Source organism: Castor canadensis, chromosome 2 (assembly GCF_047511655.1).
Source record: "Castor canadensis chromosome 2, mCasCan1.hap1v2, whole genome shotgun sequence".
In the NCBI taxonomy this organism is placed as follows: domain Eukaryota; kingdom Metazoa; phylum Chordata; class Mammalia; order Rodentia; family Castoridae; genus Castor; species Castor canadensis.
In genome coordinates, this window is record NC_133387.1 from 150,760,826 (window position 1) to 150,781,060 (window position 20,235).

Below are 20,235 nucleotides of genomic sequence, written 5' to 3' on the forward strand. Positions count from 1 at the left end.
ATATGCACAGATACATGATATCTTTGAACTAAGGACAATTTGATTGTAGAAGTGGTCTTCTCTCCACTCTAGGCTGGACAGAGGGCAGGCATTTAGGGGACTTCTGTTGCACCTTTCATTAGAATGCTGCCTGCCAGCATTCTCCCTAAAAATAGTTGTCACGCCAGTGGAGACCGCACTCTGACAAACAGACTGTTCTGCACTGAGATCTTTTTAGCTGCTTCTTAAGTTACAGGAATTTTAACTAAATTAGAAAGATTGCCACTTTGTTCCTTGTGAAATAAAAGCTTTTAAAGCCAGAGTTCCTGAAATGCAGGTTCAGCTCAGTCTGGAAAAAACAGGAGAATATCGCCTTCACCCTGGCATAAAAAATGTTGAAGCTTGGGGAGGCTGAGAACAAATGGAACCTCCTACTTATGGATGCTTGTATAGTTGTCTCTTCACACAATAGCCATGTGTCTTCACTGTGTGCCTTTCTGCTAATGTTTTATCAGCACTGGACCACGGAATGATAAATGCTGTCCTGAAGGAAAAGGTAAAGATGCCTGAAAAACTCATTCCAGTGTTTCAGAGCATAGCTCCACTTTCTAAAGTGTTTTTATTTTGCTACATATAAGGCTCTAATGATTCTAGCACAGAGTAAGGATGCCAAGTAAATAAACAACTCAAAATCTGCTCAGCCAGACCCAAAAAGGATTTCCTCACCATCCGTTCCAAATGCTTCATCTTAGTTTTTAGGCTTCTCTTCTGAGCCTTTGATGAGTCCTTCATCCCTATGTATCTAGCATCGGCTGTTGAGAAGTTTTAAATACAAATTCTGCTTGCATTTTTTAATATGATGTCTTGTTTATTTTACAAGTTTAGGGTACTTTCACTCATGTGATCTCACTATGGTTTCCCTTATAGAACACACTGCTGCTATGCTCATGACACCTTTGGGTAGGGGCTGTTTTCAGGTCCCCAGTGATGGTACCCACAATTAACTTTCCCAAACAACTACTGTTGTCACAATGCTATCTTGCTCAAAAAGTTTCACTGCACTCGTATCAATCAGAATAATTTTGATATGATTGATGCATGTGTGTATCTATATCTACATATCAGTCAGACATGACATGACAGATATCTATATCTGTGTGTATATTTGTGTGTCACTATGCAAATGTATTGAGATAAAACATTAACAAAAATATTTTCTAAAAAAGGATCCAGATATGAAGCAACACAACTATAAGCAACTTATCTTTGACAAAGGAGCTAAAAATATACAATGGAGAAATAGCAGCCTCTTCAACAAAAACTGCTGGGAAAACTGGTTAGCAGTCTGCAAAAAACTGAAACTAGATCCATGTATATCACCCTATACCAAGATTAACTCAAAATGGATCAAGGATCTTAATATCAGACCCCAAACTCTTAAGTTGATACAAGAGTAGGAAATACTCTGGAGTTAGTAGGTATAGGTAAGAACTTTCTCAATGAAACCCCAGCAGCACAGCAACTAAGAGATAGCATAGATAAATGGGACCTCATAAAACTAAAAAGCTTCTGTTCATCAAAAGAAATGGTCTCTAAACTGAAGAGAACACCCACAGAGTGGGAGAAAATATTTGCCAACTATACATCAGACAAAGGACTGATAACCAGAATATACAGGGAACTTAAAAAACTAAATTCTCCCAAAACTAATGAACCAATAAAGAAATGGCCACGTGAACTAAACAGAACTTTCTCAAAAGAAGAAATTCAAATGGCCAGAAAACACATGAAAAAATGCTCACCATCTCTAGCAATAAAGGAAATGCAAATTAAAACCACACTAAGATTCCACCTCACCCCTGTTAGAATAGCCATCATCAGCAACACCACCAACAACAGGTGTTGGCAAGGATGCGGGGAAAAAGGAACCCTCTTACACTGTTGGTGGGAATGTAGACTAGTACAACCACTCTGAAAAAAAATTTGGAGGCTACTTAAAAAGCTGGACATCGATCTACCATTTGATCCAGCAATACCACTCTTGGGGATATACCCAAAAGACTGTTACTCCAGAGGCACCTGCACACCCATGTTTATTGCGGCACTATTCACAATAGCCAAGTTATGGAAACAGCCAAGATGCCCCAGCACTGACAAATGGATTAAGAAAATGTGGTATCTATATACAATGGAATTTTATGCAGCCATGAAGAAGAACGAAATGTTATCATTCGCTGGTAAATGAATGGAATTGGAGAACATCATTCTGAGTGAGGTTAGCCTGGCTCAAAAAACCAAAAATCGTATGTTCTCCCTCATATGTGGACATTAGATCAAGGGCAAACACAACAAGGGGATTGGACTATGAGCACATGATAAAAGTGAGAGCACACAAGGGAGGGGTGAGGATAGGTAAGACACCTAAAAAACTAGCTAGCATTTGTTGCCCTTAATGCAGAGAAACTAAAGCAGATACCTTAAAGCAACTGAGGCCAATAGGAAAAGGGGAACAGGTACTAGAGAAGAGGTTAGATCAAAAAGAATTAACCTAGAAGGTAACACCCACGCACAGGAAATCAATGTGAGTCAATGCCCTGTATAGCTATCCTTATCTAAACCAGCAAAAACCCTTGTTCCTTCCTGTTATTGCTTATACTCTCTCTACAACAAAATTAGAAATAAGGGCAAAATAGTTTCTGCTGGGTATTGAGGGGGGGTAGAGGGAGGGGGCGGAGTGGGTGGTAAGGGAGGGGGTGGGGGCAGGGGGGAGAAATGAACCAAGCCTTGTATGCACATATGAATAATAAAAGAAAAATGAAAAAAAATAAAAAACACCCATTTGAGCCCACAAATTAAAGTATAGCAAAATGTCTTTAATTCAATTAGACTAAGGAGAGGATTCTAATTGGGACCTACTTTTATTATTTTCAATAAGTATAGAAAAAAAACAGTGTATATAAATAAGCATGGCCAAATGAATGGTACATATTTTACTAATTTATTAACATATAACCAGGAGTATTGAATTATAACCCAACTTCTACACACTGTCCACATATCTATTACTTCTCCTCAATTCTTTTTAGCTAGAGAAAAGAAAGTTGGGATTGTATGAGACACTTTGTATATTAGGTATAAGAAGCACCATCTTTGATAAGGGGCTGAACTATTGATCTCTGAATTAAAAAGAGATTAAACTTTTGGTGAGAAAAACTAGAATTACAGAGGAAAAGTGGGAATACTTCCTGTTTCTATCATCTTTGAGATCAGACTCTGTTGATGCAGTACTAGGAAGTCAAATAATTTGGTTAACGCTACAGCACCATGTTCTCTGCATATCGAACCATGAATCCATTGCATATCAGGGTGACTCTAGGAAAACGGGAACTGAGTCCCTTGCTTCCTTAAGTCTCTAAGTTTATACTAATAGCAAAGAGCTACCCAAGAAAGAACTTCTACTACTATTTGCCTAAAGAATCACAAATCACAAATTACAGGAATTGGAAAAGATGCTTACAAAATTAATCACTTGATACATGATCTACAAAATAATAGTTCTCTCTTTCACTTTACCCATAGAGGTTAAATTTTAAAACAAAACAACCCATCAATGTTCAAGACAACATGTAATCAATCAATGGCTCTGAGACCCGAATCAAGATGTTTGGTGATGATAAAAATGAAATGCAATGGGCTTGCCATCCTAAGGTGTCCACGTCAATCACTGCATTACATAAAAATCAATGCTTCCAAATGGAAAAGAAAAAACTTCCAATACTAAATCTATAGAGAGCTGTTGACTTGCCTTTTAAAAATTCTTCTGTAAAAGAATTTCAAACATCATCATACCAAATTCAGAATTCCAGCTTAAATGCCAATTTATGATTTCATATTAGAATTTATTTTTGTAATACTACTAAATACATATATATATATGTATATACATATATATGTGTATCTATATATAAAATGATCTTAGTCCTTGATATTTTAGTTGCTCACACGTCTTTGACTTTTTTAAGGAGGATGAGTAGGGACAGAGTTGTATTTAGCTAACCCCACATTAAATAATAGGTTGAACTTAATCAAATATAAGTAAACGAGACTTTTGCTTTTAATCACAATAAAATACTTGGTACCAGACTAGCCTTCCTGCTGTAGACAACTCTCAAACTAAACCAAAAACATAAGTAAGATATTTTCAGTCATGGCAACCTCATAGAGCAGAGGGTGTCATCTCTGAGAGAAGATTCAGCACAGGACTATCATCTCTCAGAGAAGAAAACTACATGAAGCTCTATTACCACCAGCACTCATATTTCTACTCAAGGTTACTTTCATAATCACAAAGTAAAGATGGAATGCTGAGGTCTTGGTGAGCTAAATAGAAATGGATTGGAATTCAAGGCCACGTAGAGGAGGGAGTTACCCAGAGAAGGAACTCCAGAAATCCATGTAGGGATCCCCTTGATTCCTTTGTAGAATGCTAATTTGTACATGCTTAGGGCTTGTGCTAAGCTGAACATGCTGAGGCAATATTACAGGAATCAGTTAGTGCTGCAAAACAGGAATTTTGAAGAGAGTTTGGAAATCTTCCTGGATATTCCTGGTCATTCAACTAGAATTCTAGCCCAGATTAACTAGTAGATTTGAACTAACCAATCTTATTAACAAAGCTCAAAGATATCAAACTATAAATTCACTCTGTCTGTTAAGACAACTGTTTTGTATTAGTATATATCAATTGTACAAAGGGTTTCATTGTGATATTTCCCATATGTACATATAATGTACTTTGATCATATTCAACTCTTCAAAACAAAACTCTTTAGAGAAAGACAATTAAATCCAATCACTCAACAATATCCATTACATAATAATATTTTTTCAAAATACACGTATAAAGAAGCATGAAGATCAACCCATAATAAAGGGAGAAAAATCAATAGAAGCAGAGAATCAAATGACAGAGAAGTTAAAAGTAGCAGACAAAAAGTTCAAAAACAGTATTATGCTTCAGATTTTTTGAAAAGATGGATATGATAAGTAAACACATGGGAATCTCAATAAATAAATGAAAACTATTTTTAAAATCTTAGAAATTCTCGAGCTGAAAACTAATAACTGAAAGAAAAAAAATCACTCGATAAGCTTACAAATAAATAATCTGCAAAAGAATGTAATCTTGAAGGCAAAGTTATAGACAACATGATAACAGAAACAGAAAGAAAGTTGAAAAAAATGAACAGGATTTCAATGGCAAGTGGGAAAACACCAAGCTACTATACAAATAATAGAGTTCCAAAAGTAAGGGAAAAGAAATGAGGGCAGAAAAACATACTTAAAGAAATAATTTTCTTCAATAAATAATTTGATGCAAAATCTAAATTTGATGAAAAATATAAACCAACATATAAAAGAAGTCCAACAAATCCAAGTAGGAAAAACACAAAGAAAACCTCACATATGTGCATCAAAGTTAAATAGGTAAAAACCAAAGATGCAGATATTACCCTAAAAACAGCCAACTAAAAGCAGAGATTGCCTACAGGAATAACAATAGACATGACCAGCAACTTCCCACTAGAGACCAGGCAAACAAGAAGACAATGGAATGCTATCTTCAAAATGATAAAATGAAACCAGCTGTGTACCAAGAATGTTATATTCAGTAAAAACATACTTCCAAAATGAGATAAAGGAAAGGTGAGCAAATTCATTACTAGTAGACCTACACTATGGTAATTTTAAAGAACATGATTTAGATTAATAGAAAAATAATATCAAATGGAAACTCGGAACTACACGAAGAAATTAAAAGCCAAAGAATGAGGACTGGGGACATGGTTCAAGTGGTAGAGCACCTGCCTACCAAGTGCAAGGCCCAGAGTTCAAACCCCAGTATGCCAAAAAAAACTCCCACATAATGTGAATATGTGGGTAAAATACAACTTTTTAATTTCTTAAGTCATCTGAAGTATAATTATTAAAGAAATAATAACAATACATTGTGGGTTTAATAATATAAAAGTAAAATGTGCCAAAATAGTACAAAGGATGGGATGGGGTAAATTGCATTACACTTTCATGACTATATTACATTATAAGTGAAGTAGTATAATATTAATTCATGGTAAATTGCAATAGGTTAAGGAAGTATATTGTAAGCCTAAAAGTAACCATGAAAAAAGTTAAAAAACAAGTGGTAGAGATAAAAAAGCCAAGGGAGGAAGTAAAATACTCAAGCATAGTCATGTCATCAAGAAGAGTTCAAGAAAAGCAACAAGAAACATATGGGAAGTATAGAAGACAAACAGCAAAATAGTGGACATAAAGAAAGTTGTGTCAGTAGTTTGTTAACCATAAGTGAATTAAGACTTTAATTAAAAGACAGAGAATATTATACCAGTTAAAAAGTCAAGATCAAACTGCATGCTGCTTATAAAAGTTGCATTTTAAATATGAAGACACAGAAAACTTAGGAGATGGAAAATATTACAATTTTCAAGAACTAATCAAAGATGATTTTATAGATAGCAAAGTAACCCCCAAGGGAGAAAACATACCAATGCTGAATATGCATATATCCAATAATATCCAAAAAGAATTTCAAAACAAATGAACATAAATTGATAAAACTGAAGGAGGAAATGTACCAATTGGAAGCCACAGTGATAGGTTTTCACATGGCCTTCTTAGTAATCAACAGAACAAGTAGACAAAAATCAGTAAGGATAGCAATTTGAGCAACTTCATAAAGTAATCTAACCTAACTGGTATTATAGAATGCTGAACCTACCCAATAGTACAACATTCTTCACAAGGCAATGTGTACTGAATTCACTGAAACAGACCATGTGCTGAGCTATAAAACAAGGTTCCATAAATTTAAGAAGATTGAAATCATACAGGGTGTAGTCTCCACCTACAGTGGACTTAAAATAGAAAACAGTAGCAAGAGATAGATAGACACATAGATAGATAGATATGAGAAGTTTCCAAATGGTTGGTTATTAAGCACTTCTAAATAACCCATAGGTCAAATAATAAATTATAAGGAAAATAGAAAATATTTGAAGCTGAGTAATAATAAAATGCATCAATTGAAAACTTGTGGAATACAGATAAAACACTCCTGAGAGGAAAGTTTATTACTCTAGCCAGGAGCACTCAGGAGGTAGAGATCAGGAGGATTGCAGTTCAAAGCCAACCCAGGAAAGTAGTTTGGAGACCCTATCTCAAAAAAACCTTCACAAAAAACAGCTGGTGAAGTGGCTCACATTGTAGGCCTTGAGTTCAAACCCCAGTACTGCACAAACAAGAAAGTTTATTACCCCAAATGCTTCTATCTGAAGAGAAACACACACACAACCAATGATTTGAACTTCTTCCCTAAAAAGCTAAACAAAGAAAAGCAACTTGAATCAAACAAAATGATGAAAAGAAGAAGAGCAGAAATCAATGAAACAGAAAATAGACAGAAGAGAACACATAAATGCAAAAAACACACTAGCTCTTTGAGAATCTGAAAAGTATTATAACCTCTATGAGTAGATTTGTCAATAATAAAATACAGTTTATTCATCATGAAATGAAAGACACATCACCAGAGATACCACATTGTAAAAAACAATTAGAAGGAAATACTACAACTTCATGCCAAAAACTCAGATGAAATGCACAAATTCCTTGAAAGATATAAATTAGCATACTGACACAAGAGGATACTGATCATTTGAACAGCTCTTGATTAAAGAAATTAAAGTAGTAATCAGAACTCTTTCTAAAAGGAAAAGCTCAATCCTAGATGTCTTCTCAAGTTAATTTTATCAAAAATGTAAAGAAGTGTTACCAATCATGCACCAATTCATCTGGATAATAGAAAAGATTGAAAAATTCCCAAATCAATCTATGAAGCTGGCATAACCTGAATATCCAAACTTGAGTTTTACAAGAAGCAAAAGCTACTTTCCCTCATAAACATAAAGAAAAAATCATTAATAAAATGTTAGGAAATCAAATCCAGAATTACATGAAAAGGTTAACACTTTGCAACTAAGCGTGTTTCAACCAAGGAATGCAAGGCTAGTTCAACATTTGAAAATCAAAATGAACATGGTATAGCTTTCTTTTTTCTCCTTTCAATTTTAATTATTCTTAGCAAAAAGATCTTGTACAACTATCCTTAGATTTACTCATATCTTATTTTTGATACTATTGCAAATTATACTGACTGATTTTCTTTTTCATTTTCCAAATGGTCATTACTAATATTTAGAAATACAGCTGATTTTTCTGTAAGGACATAGAAGCCATTGATATTGTCAAATTTATATATTACTTGTAATATTTTATTTAGCTGTCAGAAGGGTTTCTATGATGATAATAATGTCATCTACTAATAGAAGTTGTTAGGGGGGAGAAATGACCCAAGCCTTGTATGCACATATGAATAATAAAAGAAAAAAAAAAGAACTGAGAACCTTACTTGGTGCTTTAAAGCATTAAAAGTTTTTATGCACTTTTGGTAAAAAAAAAAAAAAAAGAAGTTGTTTTCCCTCTTCTCTTCCAATTTTATCCCTTTTGGGCTGGTGGAGTGGCTCAAGTGGTAGAATGTCTGCCTAGCAAGTGTGAGGCCCTGAGTTCAAACTCCAATGCTGCCAAAAAAAAAAAAAACCAATTTTATCCTTTTTAATTTTTCCTTCATTTTTTGTACTGGAAATAAACAATGAAACAAGTTAGAAGTTTCTAAACTTAATAGTTACAGTTAGACCTGAAATCTGATTTGCAGGTTCCTGGCAAACAAAATGACAGGGAAATATTCAGTGATATGTTAGATTTTCCTTACTGTCTTTAAACCAGGAATGCCAAGTTTCCCAGTGGTTTCATTTAATGTTGAAAATATTTATGATCCACAGACATGTTATTTAAATTTCACTTTTGGTATTGTCCTACAGATTCCTGCAACTTTACTTTTGTTTCTGTTTTCATTTTCCCATCTTCTTCCTCTCTGTGTTGTTCAGACTGGATTATTTCCACTGCTCTGGTATCAGGTTCATGGGCTCCTTTCTCTGTCATGTCCATTCTGCTACTGAACACATTTAATGAATTTTTAAATTTTTAGTTATTGTACTTTTCTGTCCTCAATTTTCATTTGCTTCTTTTTTTACACCTTTTATTTCTTTGCCAAAAATATTTGACCTTTTTTTCCCCTTTGGCAGTACTAGGGTTTTAACACAAGATCTTACACTTGCTAAGCAAACACTCTACCAGTTGTGCCATGCTACTAGCCCTTTTTGCTTTAGTTATTTTTTAAGATAGGATCTCACATTTATTCTCTGAGGCACCCTGAAACTACAATCTTCCTTTTATGCTTCCCAAGTAGTTGAGACAACAGGTGTACCACCACAGCTAGATTTTTATTGGTTGAGATGGGGTCTGTTTGCGTGAGCTGGCCTCAAACTTCAATCCTCTCTATTCACCATCTAAGTAGTGAGGATTACAGACATGAGTCATCACACCCAATGTGACCTTATTTCTTGAAGCACTGTCTTTACAGTTGCTTTAAAGTCTCTGATGGTTTCAATACCTGTGCCTTCTCCTGATTGGTGTCTGTTGATTATCTTTTCTCTTGAATATTGATTTTTTTTCTGATTCTTCGAGTAACAGGTGTAAGTCTGGATTGTGCACTGAACATTTAGACCATTATGTTATGAGACTCATAGAAGCCCTACGCAGAAGTCGATGTTTATTTGTTTGTTTGTTTGTTTTAGTAACCCATAACTAGGTTAGATTCAGACTAGGAGTTCTAATTTGCCTTCTGTGGACTATGAGTACAAGGTCACTTCAGATTCAAAATGTGGCTGTGTTAGTCAGACCTGCCCTTCATGTGTGTCAGAGTAATCTGCGACCTTGGCCATCATCTACCCTGTAGCTCAATTCTCAAAGCCTGTGATACACTCTTTAGGGTCAAATTCATGTGCAATCCGTGAACGTGAACACAGAAAATCATACATAACTCCATGGGATCACTTCCTTGACCTCTTTTTTCTCCATGATCTCCCCAATACTTTCTGGCTGTCTGGGCCTCTCTTCCTGGTCTTCCCATACCTGAGGCCCTTATTACAGGACTCTACCAGGAACTTCCCACCATTGTCTGCAGGTAGTGGCAGTGGGAGAAAAGGAAAAGAAAAGAAAGCAACCGGGATTCACCCCACGCTCTGCGTGAGGGACCAGAAGTGTTCTCACAAAGACCAGTTGCTGTCCTTAGATGTTTAGGCACCTGTCAATCACTGTGCTGCCCCTGAAGTATTGTTTGGAAAAGAGAAATAGGAAAGGGAAGGAAATAAACAAGGTTGTCCCCTCTTTCTTTGACTTGAAGGATGCTTTTTTTTCTTCTTCTTCTTTGATCCAGAAAAAGAGGAATTCTCTGGAAGGTTTAGCTCTTACACCCGGTGTGCCCTTCTGTTTGGAGGCTGCCTAGAGTCCAAGCCAGGCGATGCAGAGGGAGACAGGAGGAAAGTCCTCCCTCCAGGTGGCGGAACCTCACATTCTGCTCGCTTTCTCCACCTTCCTGCTGCTATTCACTTCTCAGTGACTGGAGGCAGTGCTTCCTTTGAAGCTCACACAATCTGGCCTGGACTCCTCATTGCTTTCAGTGGCAGAGACAGGGCAGAGGATGTTACTCCATCCTGCACAGAACCAAGAACTCTCTAATCTCTATTTTAAAACATAAAAAAAATTCTACTCATCAAACTGCTACAAAACATGTTGACATGCAAACGTGTTGTATCAAAATTTTAGCATAAAGGAAAGCATTGGTGTATTTGTTAGAACTGCCAGGTGGTTTTATTTTTACTCAGCCCTCAGAGTAAAGCTTCTCCTGGCTTTTATTTTATTTAAAGAGCATTCTGAGGGACTAGGGAAGTTGTTAGAAAACTTAAAACCTGCCATTACTGACTGACCTAGTGAATAGGGCCTTTTGTGATGCCATTAAATCTAAATATTTTTAAATAGAAATAAACTGGATGCTGAAACTGATTTAAAAAAAGAGGTTACCATGGTCATCAATCACTAGCAAGTTCAAGTTTCTGCATTCCTCAAACATTTCCTTGCTTTCTTTGATCAATTGCATAAGCATTGAACTTATAAAACATTGTGATATTAAAATATCTATCAATTTATCTGTCAAATCTGTTGTTTCCTTATGAAATTTTGATGATGTGTTTCTGCTCCAAAAGGGAGGAGGGAAACCATGACCTAAAAATGGGAGATAGTTCAATTCTAGGCTGAGAGTATTCATCTCCCACAACCCCTCCTCACACACAGAGATACACACACAGAGGGTCCAGATTTTTGTGAACAAAATATATTTTTACCAGTCACTGACACTGACTTTAAAAAAAACGCCCCTTCTGAATTGAACCCAAATAGCTCTGTTTTCTAAAGTCAAACTGAAAGGATCATTCCTTTCAGCCAGGTCCTTGGCTCAACAAACAGGAACCCCAGGGGATTCAGAGTTCACAGAAATGACAATGTTGTAAACAAACTACCTTCAAACCTAGGTGAATAGATCTATAAAAGATTAATCATGTGCGTCCTACAGGAACTCCTAAGGTAGGAACTCCATACAGTGGCAAGAAAAATTAAAAGAAAAATGACAGTCAAGCCGTATTACCAAAAATGACATGAGATTCGAGTGTTGTACTTGACACAGATGAAGGTCATGGAATTGGATTGCCTTCATGCGTCTCAGTTCGTTTTCTCCTCTCAGTCTAAACGTTGGGTCGTGTGCTCTAGAAACACTCTCCTGTGGATTTAGACTTGAAATATACCCAGTAGCTCTCCAAAGGACAGGGTCAAATACCTGGGAGGTAAATGCAGGCTCTTTCTTCACCTGTCACATGGCCACATCTCTTTGTTGGAAAATAAACTGGTTAACTATCACTCTGCCCACAGTGTGAAGTATGGACACGGAGGGAGCATTTATCTTCCCAACCGACCTTTATCCAGGACGAAGCCCTGTTCTTGCCTTGCATCAAAGTCACCTGCTTTCACACGCATTGCTTTGGGAGTCAGAGCCTTTTGCCTAATGGGGGAAAGCAAGCCAACTCTGAAAGTGAACTTACAGGATGCTGTAGTTAGCATTTCCTGAAGACTTGTGGACACACATTGTTTGCTTCACTTCTTTCCTCACAAGGACACACAATTCCTAGAAGCATTAAGAGTTTGCTCACACAAGCAATAAATGCTGAACATAACCTCTTCGCATGCTCCACATCAAGTTAAAATTTAGTATTGATCAGGCTTACAGATAATAAAATATGCTATGTATGTGGAGCAGAATCAAATTATTCCCCATTTTCCCATGCCTCCTTATTGAAGTTCCTGTTTATTGAATTATTTCTCTAATAATCCTCTCCAAGGAACTTTGCACAAATGCAATAGTTTCATCCCATAACTTATGGGCCATTGGTCAGGAGATAACCTGGATCAGAGATGTGGGCATGGATGTAGAGAATGGCTGAGGGATGCTGGCCAGAACAGTGCTGCTCAGTGGCACAGGCATGGTGGGAGGAGGCTTGGAGCCTGGGGTGCAGAAGGTTCCCAAGGCTGGGGAATTCTCTATTTCAAGGAAGGTCTGATTCATCATCCTAACAAGTCCATTTCAGGAGCATTCCTTCATGCTATTTGTTCAGGAATTCTTTCTCATGGACATTCCTATTTGTCTAACAAGCATTTCGTTCAACTATGTAACAGGAACTGTGCTGAGTTATGAGTGCAAGTAATGGAAAGGACATAAGACCTGCTCTCGATACATTTAGCCTTGTGATATGCAATTCTGAAAGTTTTATATTCAAGGCATGCATGGGGTAACTGCCATGAGGACAGACAGAAGTAACAAAAGCCTTTCCAGAGTCTGGAAGGGTGACTGAGTTGGCCAAGTGACAAGTAGAGTAAGGACCTTCCTGATGTAGTAAAGAGTTTGTGTCACTCATGCTGTGAACAGTCACACAGTGAGGTCAGAGAGTCCAGGGTATTTATCAGAGGGGGATGGGGAGAATGAAAAGGTACACCTGGGCTGGATCATGATAAGTGGGGATAGTGAACAGTTCAGCAGGAGAAATGCCTTAAGAAAGTGTGCATTTCTCACAGATCCACTGGGCAACATGGAAGGGGGTGTGGCCTCAGAAGGGCACTGGAGGGAGTGACAGTAATCCAGAAGAAATAATCCTTGCAAGGGCTGGGAGAAATGGTGTGGAAGCAGAAATGAAGAGACCTCTGGGAAAAGTAAAGAAGGAAGTATCTGACTTTGTAACTGCTTCACAGATATCAGGACTATGGACCTGGTTGGAAGGTGAAACCAGTATCTGAAGTGGAAAACAATGGAAGAGAAGCCTGATGGCTTTTGTTTGCTTCTCACAGTAATGGGAATTGAACACAGAGACTCAGGCATGCTAGGCAATCACTCTTACCACTTGAGCCAAGTCCCCAACCCTTTTACTTATATTGTTTTTGAGACAGGGCCTTGCTCACTTTGCCAGGCTGGCCTTGAACTCGAGATCCACCTGACTCAGGCTCCCAAGTAGCTAGGATTACAGGTCTGTACCATTACACCTGGATAAAAAAAATTCCTAATGTGTGATTTATCAAAGTATAACTTTCATAAAGTAATTTCACCCTTTTACCTGTATGTCAAACATGAAGTTTGACAAATACATAAAATCATGTAACTTATCTTTACTGTCAAGATATAGAACATTACCATTACTCAATAAAGTTCCTTCATCTTTCATTTATTTATTTGTTTGTTTGTGTGTTTATTAGTCGTACTGGCATTTGGACTCAGGGCCTCATGCTTGCTAGGCAGGTGCACTACCACTTAAGCCACTCCACCAGCCCTTTTTACATTAGCTATTTTTGATACAGGGTTTCACTTTACGCATAGGGTAGCCTGTTCTGCCATCTTCCTATTTATGTTTCCCTCATGGCCAGAATGACAGGCATGCACCACGCACCCAGCTATTATTTGAGATGGATTCTCAAGGAAATTTTGCCTGAGCTAGCTGGCCTTGAACTGTGATTCTCATGATCTCTTCCTCCAAGTAGCATTACAGGCATAAGCCACTGGCTAAGTTCTGTCATCTTTCTTTAAAGTCACTGCTTTCTTCTCACCCTAAACCCTGGCAGCCTCTGATCTGATCTCTGTCTTTTTAGTCTTGCCTTTCAAGAATTTCACATAAAGTCATATATAATGTGTGGTGTTTTGTGTGACCTTTTTTTCTCATGTAACATAATGCTTTTGAGAGTCATCAGTCTTGTTGCTTGTATCATAAATTATTGCTGGGTCATGTTCCATTGTGTGTACTGTAAGTTGTTTATTCACTTACTGGTTGATGGACATTTGGGTTGTTTCCAGCTTAGAGCTATCATGAACACTGAAGTCTATGTGAACATTTGTTTTCTTTTCTCAAGAATAAAGACTTAGGAATGAGATTTCTGGGCTGTATAGGTTCCCATACAATTAACAATCATAGGAAATTTTCAAACTTTTCCAGATTGCCTATGCCATTTTGCATTCCCAGTAGCAATGTGGGAGGGTACTAATTCCCTGTGCAACCTCACCAGCATTAACTATTATCAGATTGTTTCTTGTTTTTGTTTTGAGCTATTTTAGGATATTTGTAATAGTGTATCATTGTGGCTTTAATTTGCATTTCCCTAATGAATAATGAATTGAACATCTTTTCAGGTGCTTATAAGATCAGCTCTTTGATGAAGTGCCTGCTCAACTTACTAGCCCATTTTTTATTGGTTGGTTTGTTTTGTTAGTGAGTTATAAGGGCCTTTATATATTCTTAATACAAGTACTTTGTTACACATATAATTGACAAATATTTTCTCCCAGCCTATAATTTGTCCTTTTTATTTTTCTAACAGTGATTTCAAAAAGAGAAGTACTTACTTTGATAAAATCCAATTTATCAACTTTTCCTTTATAGTTAATGCCTTCTGAGTCTTATCTAAGAACTCAAAAAAGGGTTTCATATTTTAGCCTATGTTTTCTTCTAGAAGTTTTAAAGTTTGGGTCTTTTACATTAGGTCTATGATCCATTTTGTGTTCATTTTTATATGGTATAAGGTATTATTTACCAAAGTAAAATTGTTCCACCACCATTTGTTGAGAAGGTAAGAAGGCAGAATTAAAGGAAAAGGATGAACTATTCTTTGCCATACTGAGTTTGGGAGGCTCTAGTCCATGTATCCATGAGACATCCAATGAAACTATGTATGAGTCTGAAACTAAGAAAGAGATGGATACAAAGGTTTGGAATCAAGCCTTTGTGGAATTTGAACCTATTAGATTGAGTCAGTCCTCCCATTAAAATAAGTCTAATGAGCAAAGACAGAAACTGAGGATACAGTAAAGAAAAGCAAGGCACAATTGCTTTGAGCAGAAACTGGTTAGTTAGACGATAGGGACTTGGGATAAGATCTTAGCACACAAATCCTCTATTCACCCTGTCTATAACATATTTATTGGATAGGAAGAAATGAGAGGCAAGGCAATAGTCTGGAAGCAATTACAAAAGGCAAAACCAACTGTGAAGTCCTAAATTAGGGCAGTGTCAGTGTTGCAAATCACACCCTAACTAAAGCTACTGCATGTGACTTTGACTTTCATAGGCACACAAACAGGAATGTAGACATTCAAGAAAACATTAAAACTTTAGAAAGAGGAAAAACTGCTCATCTTAGACTGGTAAACTTTCCTATAAACAGGTCTTATGTTATTTATAGGACTGTAATATACACTATAAATATTTAAACTTGAACTTCCATTCTTTGTGATAGACTGTAGTAGAAACAAAAAGCTGTCACTAGTCTGTTGCAACTAATAGCAGCTAACGAAGTTCTGTACAATCATTCTCTTGTATTGTACACGATCTTCTGTCTCTTGACCTACAAGACTTGATGAGAGAGCAGGCTGGAGCTAAGAGTGATTATGTTATCCCAGCAACTTGGGAGTCAAAGGTAGGAGGATTGAGAGTTTGAGGCCAGCCCAGTCAAAGATAGTGAAAGCCTATCTCACAACAAACAAAAGGATTGTGTGCCTCAAGCCTTACAGTGCTTAATAAGCAAGTGTAAGGCCCTGGATTCAATCCTCAATACTGCAAAAGAAGAAGACTGAAGTTGGATGTGTGGCCAAAATGTGGTTCCTCTGTAAAATAGAGGTTCTGATTAAGCAAGATAATATGTGGATTCCAGTGGGTGCTCAGTGTGAACTGAGTGAATTGAATGTAAACCATTAAACCACAGTCACTGCCATAGAAATAAAATATGTGGTGGGAGCAGCACCGGAAGGAAGAGAAGAGAGGGTGCAGAATCTCTGTCCTCCACTGCCCACCCCACCACTCTTGCCATTTGTGATTCTGTACCTGCTGCTTGTTCTTGAAAGTGGACCTCTAGAAAGGCACCAACTTCTCCAGAGGGTTCAGATGATAAGAAGTTTCAGCAAGGGATCAGATTGAAGGGTAACTTAGCAGTACATTTGTTCTTTAGTTGGCTTTCTCCAAATGGACACAACTTTAGTTGGAATTGCATTTAGAGCGAGGCTCTTATAACTTCATTATGTCCCCTAGTCCTCTTCAGCAATCCAATGAAATATATAGATAGTTTCAGGTTAATATTTTAAGTGCATAAGATAAAATACAGATTAAGATTTTAAGTACATAAGATAAAATACAGGATAAGCATAATGGAGTACACTTGTAATCCCACTTACTCAAGAGACAGAGATCAGGAGGATTGAGGTTCCAGTCCAGCCCAGGAAAAAAGTTAGTAAGACTCCATTTCAACAAACTAGCTGGGTGTGTTGGTGTGTGTCTGCAATGCCAACTACACTACACAGAAGGTATAGGTAGAAGAATAGTGGATCAAGGCCAGACCTCAGGCAAAAATACAAGACTCTATCCACAAAATAGCTAAAGCAACAAAAGGCTGAGGCATGGCTCAAGTGATGGAGTACCACCTGGCAAGTATAAAAGCATGAGGTCCTAAATTCAAACCCAGAGCCACAAAAAAATAAAAATAAAATAGATAAGAATACGATTATAGCTTTATATTTGCCTACACAGACAATTATTTGTATGAGAATATATATAGTTACATGTTTATAATACAACAACATATATGTGCTTCTTTATTAACACATCAAATACCAGGTAATACAATATGGGTAAGTTGAATTTATTTATTTATTTTTCAGTTCTGAGGAATGAATTCATGGCCTCATGCTTGTTAGGCAATCAGTCTTCCACCTGAGTCAGGTCTTTAGTCTTAAATTTTGTTTTTTAAAATGCACATCAATGTCAGTTAGCTTTAATAAAAATATAAAACTCTGGTGTGGTCATTGAATGGCAACAACCATGTCAAATTGGATACCAACTAATTTTTATTTTTTGTTTCAACCATTATAAGTGTAAAAAAAAATCCCTATTATCAAAGACACATGTTACAAGGGAATGAAATCCCATAGCTTACTTCATAAAATCCAGACAAACTTCACTCAAGGAACAACAAAATCTTTCAAGGCCATTTCAATTAAACTCCTAATTGCAGTAAGTTTGTATTGTAGTCAGTTTTTGGTCCTAAGGTCAGTGTGTTCCTCCTTGGCACAGCCTACATTTTCCATACTGCTTATCTCAGAGAGAAATGCATCATGGATCCACAATTCAATTTCAGTGCCATCAAGATGGAGATAGATTTTGCAATGCTTCTGAAGAATTTCCAGGTGTTTTCTGGTTTATCTTTTTAAAGAAATTGGCAGAGAATTTTGTATCTCAACTCCATCTTGGAAAACCAACTCCTACAGTGGTTAAAAGTTTGTAAGGACAGTATTCTCTACATTTTTTTTCTATATCAGAAGCAAAAGCATCCATAATGGCAATTTCAAGACCCTGACCTGAAATTTTTATCTCTTTTATATGATTAAAAATATCTGCAAGGTCAGCTAACTTGTGGGAAAATTCGTTCTTTTAGAACATTTTAAAAGTGGGTTTTCTGCATGTGAAATTCTGCCCTTCATTTGTTGACAATAGTTTCCAGGTCTTCTTACTGGGGGACCTCCAGGTGATAAAAGTCTTCTTATACTCTGCCCCATTTCTTAACAGAATCTTTTTTAAATACTCTACAATTCCGAAACCTACTCCTAATAAGGTTGATGACAGTCTAGTTTTGATCACACATCTTTCAGAATTACTGGAAGAGTCTATGATGTCAAAGCATGGCTGTGAAAAAACAAATGAGTGACATAAGTGTAAGGAGCGTCCATTTTCCCTACATACCCAAAGTGGATGCCTCATCAAGTATTATAGAAGCACCATCTGTGCAGAGTCTGAAGCTTTTATTTCCAGGCAAAGTTTTGTTTGGAAAGAAAAACCTTCTACCATTTCCAAAATACTGAAAGGCTTTGTAGTTTCCAAAAGGGACTCTCAAAATAAGAACTCTTCTTTAAAGACATCAGCATGCACACAGGGAGCAAAAGCAAGGAGCTGGCTACAATGAGAAACGTCTGTTTGCCTCCTCCATACACTGAGGATGCCAACTCTCAATGACAGACTTCACAAGGGTTTTTTTCTTTTAAATCAACTATTTCAGACCAGCTCTCACCATTTAACAAGGGGTGCTGCTATCAGCTTTTCTTCTGCTCCAGTCCACAAACCAGCCCAACCTTGAATTGTACATATGGCTTTTCTACCATAGCATGGAGCTTTTTTATTTGGCAAATCCAAAGAGTTAAGTATTTTTATTTGAACCATCCAGTTTTTCAAACTTTTAGCAAACTCTGAGAACTGATGACCTACTTTCTCAAATTTTGGACAAACAGTTGTAGATAAGGAGTACCAAAAAATAATACAGGTGTCTGTATTTCCAAAGAACAAGGAGGTCTACCTCCAGCGGCACCACTGGCTAAGCATGCATCTACAGGAAAACTGCCTGTTTCTTCTGCTGCCATGTCTGATAACTGCTGGGTTATCAAAGTAGTGCACAGATAAAAGCTCAAGATATCCATAAACAACAATATGTGTTATTATATATCACATGAGTTCTCGTCATGTCACAGACACAAGTACTGTTTTTCTAAGTACATTCATAATTGAAAGAAATGCTAAATTTCAGTTTTATATTAGTGAACATGGAAATGCAACTTTTTCCAATCCAAGTTCATGAACAATCTGAAATCTGCTCATAGACCAAGGTTAAGAACAAGTAACACAGGCTGGTGGAGTGGTTCAAGTAGTAGAATGCCTGCCTAGAAAGCATGAGGTCCTGAGTTCAAATCCTAGTACCACAAAAACATACAGACCACACACACACACACACACACACACACACACACACGTAAAAATAAAGAACAAGTAAAAGAAGAAATGGCCTGAGTTTCTACTTTGTCTCATTAGAAGTTGGTAAGTTGGCTAGCTAGAACCAAAATGGGATAGCAGAAATAAGGCAGATAGGAAGAAAAGTAAAGGGACAGACTTCTCAGGATAGGTACAAAATATGAAGTTTACCCATCCATTTAAATGCCCACATGAGGTACTCAAAGTGGAGGCAGCTTTCTATCAGGTAGAAAAGATGTCCAATTCTATAGATACAAAGGCAGTCCCTTTCCCCAGTACCTGGTACCTCAATAGATGTAATACACATTCATGTGCAAAGTGGCTATATTTTCAGGGGTAAATGATATATGCATTATGAACAGGATGGTCTTACACTCATAGAAGCTGATTTGGCTTCCTCCAATATTGAGGGTTAAACATGTCACCAGTGGAGACCAATGCTGAGGGGCACCAGGCCCTGGAGGGACCAGCCTGCTACTGGTTGATTAAATTAGACCCCGTAGATCATGGAATGAACAGTGCTTTGTCTTTTCAGGTTAGGAACACATTTTAAGTATGTGTTTGTCATACCCACTCCAGTTGCTTATGCTAAAGACTTAAAGGGTATGTGTCTTTATGCAATGTGGTACCCCACTTAATGTTGTTTCCAACAAAGGGATACATGTCACAATAAAGGATGTCAGATCTGAGCTACCACTCAAGAATTAATTAATCTCATCCTACTCAGAAGTAACTGGCTGGTTCAGAAAGACAAATGCCACAGGTCTTCTCTCATATATGGGAGATAGGCACACTACAAATACAAGCAATAATATAAAAAACAGGTCACACCAAGAGGAAGTCACATATGAGA